This window comes from Macrobrachium rosenbergii, chromosome 13 (assembly GCF_040412425.1).
Source record: "Macrobrachium rosenbergii isolate ZJJX-2024 chromosome 13, ASM4041242v1, whole genome shotgun sequence".
NCBI lineage: Eukaryota > Metazoa > Arthropoda > Malacostraca > Decapoda > Palaemonidae > Macrobrachium > Macrobrachium rosenbergii.
The window spans coordinates 13,325,472-13,337,556 of NC_089753.1; the positions used below are offsets into that span (position 1 = coordinate 13,325,472).

Consider the following 12,085-nt stretch of genomic DNA (forward strand, 5'->3'; position numbering starts at 1 on the left):
TTTGGGGGGGTGGGGTTACCAGCTAATGGGGGCGGAAGATTTAAAATTATGGTTACAGTCCTTTGCCCTATACAAAAATAAACCCAGGCACAAAATTTGAAACTGATTCATTAAAAAACACGGGAGTTATTAACGAAAAACGATTTTATCAAACGCTCCTCATATCGTTATAAAACTTTGAAGGCCGATATCTCAAAACTAAAGTTATCGACATTCAAACTGCATCTCCTCCATAACGAATGCACCGATCTCAATGAAACAAAAAGCAAATGAAAGCTAAATAAATTGTCTACAAACAAGAGAGAGTTTTTTCATTTTGTCCTCGAAAATTTTGGCATTTTTTCCAAAAATCAGTTCAAGTTTTTTCAAAAACGAAAAATATTCATTAAAAAAAAAAAAAAAAATTGAAAAAAAACGCTCTCTTACTTTGTTCTAATATATAATATCTGTCTACCACGTAAATTTGAGCTCTTAGTTTGCAGAAGTTATGGAGGAGATGCATTTTTGAAAATTTTTGGGGGGTGGGGTTACCAGCTAATGGGGGCGGAAGATGAAAATTATGGTTACAGTCCTTTGCCCTATACAAAAATAAACCCAGGCACAAAATTTGAAACTGATTCATTAAAAACACGGGAGTTATTAGCGAAAAACGATTTTATCAAACGCCCCTTAAAGCTGGTTCATGGAATGCCACTGCTTAGGTTTCCACTTTCATGAAGCAGCCTAGAGTTACGTGTTGTGACACAGATATGATGTAATTTTCAGCCTTCCTCCATTCAAGACACAAGTTTTTTCAAGTTACTTGGCCCATGGAAGCAAAGAACTCTCAAATCTGTAAGTTATCTTGGCTTAGTATTGAGGCAGAAACACTTATGAAGTAGGTGTACCATTCTTAGCACGATCTCAATTACTGCGCCAGGTGAAAAAAGATATAAGTAATAATAAATATATAAGTAGAGAAATGTTATTTATTTAATTATTATTATTATTATTATTATTATTATTATTATTATTATTATTATTATTATTATTATTATTATATTCCACATAGTGCAAGCAGCAGTTCATGATGAGTGTTGGAGTATTAACCATACCTTGACTGACTTTCTCAATCTGAGGGAGGAATGTCTTATTTTTTTTTTTTTTTACAACAGAGTTTTAGAGTAATGGAAACAATTGTGTTCATATTTATCTTATAAAGTACCTCTAGCTCAGTGATCAGTAGGTGTTTTTGGGATGTCTCATTATTTTCTCCTTAATCCTTTTGCTGCATGGGACTGATCTCCTCAGTCATCAAAATGTCTCATCTATGATGTGGGACTGATCTCCTCAGTCACCATTTTTTTGTTCTAGTTGGGCAGCTCGTAGTAGGTAATGCATTTCCCTCATCATTTTAAGGAGCTTCTGTTTATATTCTAGGGACAAATGGCAACATTTGATTTCCAACTTACTGGGTAATCTCAGGACAGGGGCTAGACCTTCAGTAACCATCAAAATGCTACAGAGGAAGGAGGTTTCTCTCAATGATAAAGTAGTACATAGGCTTTTATTTGGAAATGCCCATCATAGAACTAGACCTAATCTATCAGATAGTTCTGATAGTGACAGCAGTGAATATGGTGATATTTATTATACCACAGTAATAGACAATCCTACCTCAGATCATTTTTTTACTTCAGTTTTTATCAGAGATGATTATGAATCAGAGGAATGACGTTTATCAGAGATGATTATGAATCAGAGGAATGACGGAGGAGGAAGTAGGTTTGTCAAGCACCAGAGGAGGTATGAGTAAGCATAGAAAACGTGATACAACTTGCAAATGGAAGACCATTGAAGATTCAGTTCATAAAAAAATCAGTGCTCTGGAACTTTTATTGGCGATAATAAATTCACATTTTCTAAAGAATGCCAAGTCTGTTTTTGATTATTTTTTGTGAGGTTTTCCAATATGAAATTTTTTGGACAAGAGCAAGTGTTTAAGGTTTGTAATAAAGATTTTTAAAGTGAATAACAAAAATGGCGTTACTTTACTCCATGCTTTGAGAAGTATTACACTGACATGAATCACCAGTAAAAGCTACATAATTCAGTATTTGAATAATTAACTACATATCGTTTGCATAATTTAGCAGTCTACTATAATAAAACATTGTAATAATAGTGCAGTGTAATATTATAGCAGTAATGAAAAAACAAAGAATCGAAGTACAAATAAAAAAGGGAGAAAATTAGTCTGTTACACAATTAGCAGGACCCTTGTCTCATCACTAGTGATGATAGCAGGCTCGCAGCAAATGGGTTAACCTGAAGTGTTCAAGGCCATAGCCAAAGGTGTCTCGAATCACGAGAATTGAGAATGCTTAGCACAAAATTTAAAGTCTTCTCTCAAGCATCCTGCGTCTGCAGTCTTTTCCGCATGAAAGTTCCACACAGAATTACAACCCAGACTGCCCTCAAGTTCCTACACTTCAATAAGCTCTTTCAAGGTGGTTAAGGCTTACATTCTAAGTGAAAGACTCACAGAGGCAACTGTAACTGATGTTTTGAACTCTCAAGATCAAGTAGGCTGTCTACAGCATTTTTGGGGAGTATGGCAAAGTTTCAGAAAAGAACCTTGGGTAGTGATGGTTCTCTGGGAATGATACTTTGTACTTTTTGTTACTCTTCCACCCTGACATCCTTCCCCATCCACCCTCTTCGCACAGAGAAGTTCTGAGTTATGAAGGAGATCAGACAGTTGGTATGCAAGGAGGCAATCAAACCAGTTTTAAACTAGTTATCGAAGTTTTACTTTCAACTTTTTCTTGTTCTCAAGACCTTGGGGGTGTTGGAGACCAGTATTAGATGTTTCTAGTCTCAAGTTTGTTCATTTTACTTCCTTTTCGATGAAGTCATTCAGTTCAGCCGTAGTAGCCATCCAGAAGGGTGACTAGATGTTTGCTGTTGGTATGCAGGATGTGCACTTCCTTGTGCCAAAGGAAGGAAGCTGTGTTTTGGTCTGAGCCAGTCACCACACGTATTCTCCCATATTTTGACTGTTAGCAGGAGGGAGTCATATGGTAGGAGTCAGAGTTCTCCTAAACTTGAACAACTGGTTAGTTGTCACAAACTCATTTCAGGTGATCTTGAGGGCAAAGGCTTGTCTACTGCATCTGGCCTTGGTGCTGGGCATTCTTTTCAGTTTCAACAGGTCTGTACCTCTTCCGAAAACCAACTCTCTCCTCTTGGGCTTTTTAGACAAAGGGATGAGTAGGCCACTTCTTGTGGGTCATTTCCTCTCTTTAGTGGGTCACAGCTTGTCTTCTGGACTCTATTCTAATCGTAATTTTGTTGGATCTTTTATGTTCTCTTCATTGGTGGGAAGATTGATCAAGACTGTTTATGGGTCTGCCTCTAGACCTGTAGAGCCCAGACCTCACATTGCCCTCAGTTATGTCGGGTCCAGGTTGGGAAGCTATTCTGGAGAACATCAAAATCTTAGGGAGTTGGACTGTATTGGAGAGCAAATGCATACAAACAGCCTAGAGCTTTTGGTAGGTTGGAAGGTCTTCTGCAAGCAGAACATCTAATCACGGGCAAGTTGATTGCAGTCTACTCCATTAGTTCAATCTCCTGAATGAAGAAATTTGTTCAGGTTAGGAGAAAAACTTCTCCTTTGAAAAGAGTCCACAAACATAATTTTTCTACCACAGCTTGTCCCAGGGAGAAAACACAAAATGTTATCACAGACCAACACAGCAGGAAAGGGCAAGTCTTCTGTCAGAATGGTCTCTTCATCCGCAAATATATCAGCATTTGTGAAACCTTGGCAAGCCTTGAACATTGATCTGTTTGCAACTGCTCAAAACACAAAACACCCAGTTTACTGTGCTTCAGGCCAGGATTTCTGGCAAGGATAGTTGATACCTTTCGGAAAGTTTTCAACAAGTTGTGAACGCCTGAGAACTTAAGCTGTTGTCAACTTTTCATGGCCCCAAAGGGAATGGTTTCCCTTACAGCCTCTTCTGGCAATAGAAGTTCTTCACCTCTTGCCAGCCAGGAAAGATCTTAGACAGTCACATTCAAGAAAATTCCATCAAAGCTTCGACGTTTCACTTGACTGTGTAGAAACTGTCATATATCTTGTGAGCTAGAGGCTTTTTGAGAGTGGTTAGGGAACGAATCCTTAAGTCTAGAAGGTTTCCATTGTTAGACCTTATCAACAACAGTAGTCAGTTTATTGATCCTGGCACTTGTCCTGAGGGATATACAGCACCTGTACCTCTTTACCTAACCCGATCAAGTTCTTTCAGTATCTCAGGTACACAAGTTAACTTTTTATTTCAGGGCTTAAAGTATACACTATTGCTTTATGTCATTGTCAGTTCTGGAATGTGCTGCTTGAATGTTGCACATGACTTTGGATGAGGTCTTCCATGTTTTGAGCAGGAAGCCCTGAAATTTTCCTATCATTACTAAGGCTGGAATTTGAACATAGCCCATAAATTTGCCTTATCTCAGTTTGAGCCTTTGAATAAAGCTTCCCTTAAGAATTTAACTTTCAAAACATTTTCCAATAAGTCTTGCTACAACAAAGTGTAGTACAGTAGTGAGCTTCAAGCCTTTTCTTGTAAGGCTTTGTTCAGTGGGGGGACATGTCTTTTTTTTTTTCCATCGTTTAATGGTAAAAACAATATCAAAGCAAAGCCCTTTCCAGATTTGTGATGGTGCCCAGTTTTTGTTGCCTTAGTAGGCAGTGAAGAGGAAATCTTCTATCTCCAGTTATAAATCTGAGAATTTATCTAGAAAGACTTAATCCTTGAAGTGGAGGAGTAAAGAATTTATTCTGTGGTGTTAGGAGGCCAGACACTCATGTTAAAGAATGCTGTGTCTTTTTTCTATATTGCTTAATCAAGTCTGTGCACATTGAGCCGATTCTTGATCATTTGCCAGTTTGAAAGTAAAACCTCACAGTGTTCATGCTGCAAAACATCTTTTAATTTCCATAAAAACCTTTCATAGAGAAGGTTTTCAATTCATCTCAATGTACTTGGAACTCAGTTATACCTTGCTTTGTTTGCAAGATAAAATTTCATATGGGAATTATAAAATCTTTAGTCCTATTGTCATGACAGGGATAATTTTCTCCTGAACCAGATATGAGAGAATCTTTTTTTTCTTTCCTATCTTTAGGTTGTTAGGAAATCCTTATGTTGAGCAGATGTTTCTCTGGCTGAACTAACTCACCATCATCATTGAATGTGGTAATCTCCTAACTTTAACAGTAGGTAAGATTTATCCATATAGTGAAAATTTGTATGATGAAATTAATTTTTTTGATACTTTCCTACTGAGAAAGTGGAAACCCACCCACCCTTCCCACATCTTAGTGGGTGGTCACGAAGAATTCTAACAAGAACGTAAACATTCCAACGCCACCTGTTGGGAAACAGGTGATTACAAACACTCCAACCGGGTCAGCCAAGCATTATTCTTTTGTTTATTTTGAACGGTGATTGCACTAACAGCCCGAAGATGTAAACTAACTTGAACAGTAGGTAAGTATCCGGATAATTAATTTTATCATAAAAATTTCTGTTTTGCAAGTTTTTTGTGTCATTACCATTATCATTACATTTAGAGATGTACAGTAATTGTAATTTACAAGTAACGTTAGTAAAACATAGTTTTACTAAGGATTCTATATGGTTTTGTATGAGAGTAGGTCCATATGGGGTAGAGGTTAATGCTGTTATAAATTAATTTTACGAATAGAACTTACCTGGCAGTTATATATATATAGCTTAATCCCTGTCGAACCGGCAGATTTTTCAAAACTCGCGGCAACCGCCGAATGGTAGGTGTTCGATTAGGTGGTTAACAACCCTTACCGGGTGGTACTTGGAATCATTCCCATTTTCAGTTCCTCAGATCATCTCTGCGGTTGGACTGACAACATCGTTGCTGGTCCATCGTCGGGTTTTTCGCTCGCTTCCCTAGGTCGCTGTGATTGGACTTATAATTGGTGACGTATATTGACCTTTGGATTGGCAATCGCTTTTTGTGGCTTGTTTTTCGGTTTATTCTTTTGATTGTTCTTGGATAAGATGTCTGAATTTAAGTATTTTCGAGTGTGTGTGAATGAGGAATGCAAGGTGAGGTTACCGAAAGCTTCAGTGGATCCTCACTCTGTTTGTTTAGGGTGCAGGGGTTTTGAGTGTGCTCTTGATAAAAGATGTAAAGAATGCGAGGGTTTGGATGAAAAGAAATGGATGGAAATGAAACACTATGTGCGTAAATTAGAAATGGATAAGTTAAGGAGGGCTTCTAAATCTAAATCTAGGCCTGTGAGTGATGTTAGCCTAGACATTTCTTTTAACCCTTCTATTCCTAAATCACCCTTAGAAGTAGAACCTTCTCCTGAGGTGGTAGCCCCTGCTCCTTCTACAGGAGCTGTAGCTGCTGTTAATGACCCTCAGTACGCCAGGATGGCTGCTGAGATGCAAGAACTAAAGGATCAGCTTGCAGCTTTGAAGGAAGGTAAGAGTGCAAGTGAAGTTAGTGATAGTGTTTGTGTAAGTGCAGTGGAGGTGGCGACTGATCGACCCTGTCATGCCCCTAGATCTAGACCTCTACCAAGCTCCCAGGACCAAGGGAGAAGGTGCGTCGGCGATCGTAAGGGGGTGAGGGGACGTATCCTCGGTCGGCCGTCGCCTCAAGCAGTCCTGTTGCTCTTTCCCAGGCTGCTTATGGCCACCACGGAAAAGGCGTGTCGGACGTGCTTGTGTCTTCTCGAGCCCCTCTCCAAGGCGTAGATGGCAGTATGAGAGTGAAGCCGACCAAAAGAAGATGGTTGCAGCAAGCGAACAGCCTCGTTCTCGCTCTCCCCTTTCGTGTGCATGGAGTAGCCCAGAATCTTTTCCTTCCAACGACGACCGGAACGTCGCTCCAGCGAAAAGGTCAAGACCTTTAACGGAATGTTCTCCGCAAGTTGTATGGAGGAAGGAGAGATCTCCTCTTCCTTCAGGTTCCGGAGAACTCTCGAGAGAACCATCTCCTTCTTCCAGCTTGGCTCGACAACCTTCTCCTTCGGAACCGCAAGATGCGCCAGCTGCTGCAAAATCCTTTATGACCGTCATGCAAGGCCAATTGGCTTCACTAGTACAAGCCTTTAGCTGTCCTCCCCCCCAGTTGGACAGACATAAGGACTCCAAGTTGCCAGTGAAGAGATCAAGAAGGGAGACGCCTGCTAAGGTTTCTTCTGTGAGTAAGGGGGAACTGGATTCCTCTCCCTTTCGAGTCCATAGGGGCCGCAGTTCTAGCGAGGGACGAAAGATTCTTCTCTTTTTGCCCAAGCAAAAGCCTCAGGGTTCTTCCCCAGATGCTCGACTCCTTGCCTCTCCGCCCTCTAAGCGACAGGAATTATCTTCCTCTTGCCGGAAGCATTCTTCCTTTGTTCGACACGACAACGACTTCAGTTCTCCAGGAAGGAAAGAACGCTGTGAATTCTCTCGACGCCAGGACACATCCACCTCTCGGCGTCAGGACGCATCCAATTCTCGGCGCCAGGGCGCATCCAACGCTCGACGCCAGGGCGCATCCAGCTCTCAATACCAGGACGCAACCAGCTCTCGACATCAGGACGCATCAAGTGCTGTTTGTCAGGACGTAACCAGCTCTCGGCGCCAGGACACATACGACGATCGTACGTCCTCCCCTGGCGCAATAAACAAGAAGAGAAAGAGACGGAGTTGGGAGGAATTCATGACTTAGAAGATGTTTCAGAGGACGAAGATAAACCTTCTAATGCGGCTGATGATTATAAGGTTCTCTCTCGCTCTCTCCTGGAACTATATGGGGAGGAGTTTAAGCCTGCTGCTCCTCGTTCTCCTCAGTCCCAGTTCTGCAGGAAGAAATCGAAGAAGCAGTCAGCGTTTATTAAAATGAAACTGTCCATTTCAGCAAAGAAGGCTCTGACCAGGATTGATAACTGGCTTAAGGAGCGGAGACAAGCAGTTAAGTCCACCTTCTCGTTCCCACCAGCTAGGCTTGCTTCGAAGGCGGGCATGTGGTATGAGACTGGAGAAGCTCTTGGCCTGGGAGTCCCTGCCTCCTCCCAGGGGGACTTCTCTGGCATAGTAGACTTGTCTAGGAGACATGCCCTTAATTCAGCCAAGGTGATGTGGTCGATGACGGAACTAGACCATCTCATTAAAGGAATTTTTAGATCTTTTGAAGTGTTTAGTTTTTTAGACTGGGCTCTTGGAATTCTATCCAAGAAAACAGAAACTATTCAGGCAACAGGAATTGAAGACCTTACCAGTATTATGGCCTGTATGGATAAGGCTCTGAGGGATGGAGCAAATGAGTTGGTTTCACTATTTACTGCAGGTATTTTGAAGAAGAGGGCTTTGTTATGCTCCTTCATGACCAAATCTGCTACAGTCGTACAGAAGGCAGAGCTCCTATACGCCCCCCTCTCGGAGCTTCTATTTCCGGAGTCCCTGGTCAGGGATATTTCCCAGACTCTGTCGCAAAAGGCTACTCAAGATCTGCTTACTCGCTCGGCGAGGAAGTTTCTACCGGCAATTCCTTCAGCTGCTAAGAAGGAGGAGAAGAAGGTTCAGCAGCCCTTTCAGGGTAGAGTTCCATCTAGAACGGAATTCAGAGGAAGAAGGCAAGAAACAGGCGGTAGAGCGAACAGAAGGACGTTTAGAACTCGCTCTAGGAATTGAAAAACAAGTCCTCCAGACAGCAGTAGGAGCAAGGCTGTCACACTTTTGGCAGGCCTGGGAAGCAAGAGGGCCGGACACCTGGTCCCTCTCAGTCATCAAGGAAGGGTAAAAGATTCCCTTTATGGGAAAACCGCCACTTTCAACAACGCCACGAGCCCTAGTGGCTCAGTACTCGAACGCTATGAAACAAGAGGCACTCCTGAATCTAGTAGACCAGATGTTGGAGAAAGGAACGATAGAACCAGTTTTGGAACTAGGATCCCCAGGGTTCTACAATCGCCTGTTTTTAGTGCCCAAGAGCTCGGGTGGATGGAGACCGGTCCTGGATGTCAGCGCATTGAACGGATTTGTAGAAAAGACCAAGTTTACTATGGAGACGACTCAGTCGGTGCTGGCAGCAGTCCGGCCAGGGGACTGGATGGTATCTCTGGACCTGCAGGACGCTTACTTTCATATCCCCATCCACCCGACTTCAAGGAAGTTTCTAAGGTTTGTAATCCAGGACAAGTGCTTCCAATTCAAAGCCCTTTGTTTCGGCCTCAGCACAGCCCCCTCAAGTGTTCACCAGGGTAATGACAAACGTGGTGGGATGGCTTCATCGAGAGGGGATAAGAGTATCCCTATACCTAGACGACTGGTTGATAAGGTCGCAGTCGAAGAACAGGTGTCTGGAGGACTTGCGCAAGACGTTTCTGATGGCCCAGGACCTGGGTCTCATCATCAACAAGGAGAAGTCCCAGACCGAGCCGAGTCAGACGATTCTTTATTTGGGGATAGTTCTGGACTCAGCTCGTTTTCGGGCTTCTCCCTCCCAAGAAAGGCAAACCAAGTGCCTCGAGAAGGTTCAGTATTTCCTGGGAGACAGAAGTGCTCGGCGAGGGAGTGGATGAGTTTGCTGGGCACCCTCCCCTCGCTCGAGAAGTTTGTCTCTCTGGGGAAGGTTGCATCTCAGACCTCTGCAACACTTCCTTTCAAGAGTCTGGGACAGGAAGAATCAGGAGGACTCATTTTCCTTCCACATTCCAGCAGAGATCAAGAAGCATCTGAGTTGGTGGCTGGATCCATCAATCTTAGGGGAAGGAATCTCCCTACGCAGGAAGAACCCAGACCTAGTGTTGTTCTCAGACGCTTCGGAGTCAGGATGGGGAGCAACACTGGAGAACAAGGAGGTCTCAGGTTCTTGGGAAGAGGGACAGATCGGATGGCACATCAACAGGAAAGAGTTGATGGCCATTCAGTTAGGATTGAAAGCCTTCAAGGAATCTGTCGCGGGGAGAGTAATAGAAGTGAATTCCGACAGCACCACGGCTCTAGCGTACATCAGGAAGCAAGGAGGGACTCATTCTCTGTCACTTTACGAAACAGCAAGAGAGCTCCTTCTGTGGGCAAAAGACCACGGAGTGGAGCTGTTGACAAGATTTGTGCAGGGGCAGAAGAATGTAAGAGCAGACATGCTCAGCAGGAAAGGGCAAGTTCTGCCCACAGAATGGACCCTCAATCTTCAAGTTTGCCAGAAGCTGTGGAGATTATGGGGGAGGCCTTCAATAGACCTCTTCGCCTCCAGCCAGAACAAGAGAATCCCCAACTACTGCTCCCTAGTCCCGGACAGAGAAGCAATAGCAGTAGATGCCTTCTTGATGGACTGGACGGGGATAGACGCTTATGCGTTCCCTCCGTTCAAGATTATCAATCTAGTTGTCAAGAAATTCGCCCTCCTCGATTCAGGGAGAATGACCCTGGTAGCTCCTTTTTGGCCAGCAAGAGAATGGTTCACAGAGGTGTTGGAGATGTTGGTGGATTTTCCGAGAAGTCTTCCTCCAAGTCCAAGGCTTCTCAGACAGCCCCACTTCGAGAGGTATCATCAAAACCCCCTCGCTCTTCAACTGACTGCATTCAGACTATCGAAAAGCTTGTCAGAGCAAGAGGATTTTCAGCACAAGCTGTGAGAGCTATCGCCAGAGCGAGGAGGGTCTCTTCACAGAGAGTTTACCAATCAAAGTGGGAAACCTTTAGATCTTGGTGTAAGCAGCATAACGATTCCTCAACCACTACCTCTGTGAGCCAGATAGCTGATTTTCTCTTGTCCCTCAGGCAAGATTCTAAGCTGGCCGTATCCACCATACGAGGATACAGAAGTTTGCTTTCTATGGTCTTTAGGCACAGAGGCATAGATTTGCTGCAAGATAGAGACTTGAAGGATCTTTTAAAGTCATTTGAAACGACAAAGCAGACGTTGAGACCCCCTTCCTGGAATTTGGATGTGGTTTTGAAGTTCTTGTGCAGCAGGAAGTTCGAACCCATCTCTCAAGCAACCCAGAGAGACGTAACGAAGAAAACTCTGTTCCTGTTGGCTCTTGCTACAGCAAAAAGGGTCAGCGAGATTCAGGCGATACAGAAGCAAGTAGGCTTCAATCGTAATGGAGCAGTTTGTGCATTAAGGCTCGACTTCCTCGCTAAGAATGAGAACCCATCCAAACCCTGGCCGGGGACGTTTGAGGTTCCTAACCTCACTGATTTAGTGGGCCAAGAGCCCTCAAGGCATATATTTCTAGGACAAAGGACTTAAGAGGTTCATCCAGTTCTTTGTGGTGTTCAGTGAAGGATCCGCAAAAGCCCCTCTCGAAGAATGCGTTATCATTCTTTTTGAGGGAGACGATAAGAGAAGCTCACCTTTTATGTGAAGAGGAGACCTTTGGTTTGTTAAAGGTGAAGGCTCACGAAGTAAGAGCCATTGCAACATCTCTGGCATATCGGAAGAATATGTCAGTTAAGCAAATAATGGATGCCACTTTTTGGAGAAGCGACTCTGTTTTCGCTTCTCATTACCTCAGAGAGGTAAGAGTCGACTATGAGAAGTGTTACACCTTGGGCCCATATGTAGCTACGGCTTCGGTATTGGGTAAAGGAGTTACTACCTCCCCTCAGCCTTAACTTTTGTGTGGGATACCTGTAATTGGGTGGGTGTTTTATGGTTGTCTGAGGAAGCTTCCTTGTGGGAACAGCAACCTCAGTCTAGCTAGATAGGTGGATATCTAGTCTACAAGGTTAGGTGGTTAGGTTGAGTAAGGTTACAGGTAATAAAAGGGGGAATAGGTAGTACAGAAGTCTAGTCACATTGTTGGTCTCACCCTGGTTGACAGACTCGATTGAGTTGTTTCAGCATAACAGGTTTCCACCTGGCTGGCACTCCTAAGGGAAAGCGACTCAAGAGGCAGGAACCTTTGAAGTCAGCTACCTTAGCAGGTAAGGAATCAAGGTGATTACCTACGACTCATAGTTGTTTCCCAACGATGTTGGCTGTCTTTCACCCTCCTCCAAATGTGTGAATCAGCTATATATATATATAACTGCCAGGTAAGTTCTATTCG

At 43.3% G+C, this 12,085-nt stretch overlaps 1 protein-coding gene across 2 annotated transcripts in view; it reads left to right on the top strand.

Moving 5' to 3' along the window:
• The window catches only part of LOC136844914 (protein C-mannosyl-transferase DPY19L3-like), a 46,536-nt gene that overhangs the window by 17,898 nt on the left and 16,553 nt on the right, over positions 1–12,085 (top strand). The gene's annotated exons all lie outside the window — the stretch shown is intronic.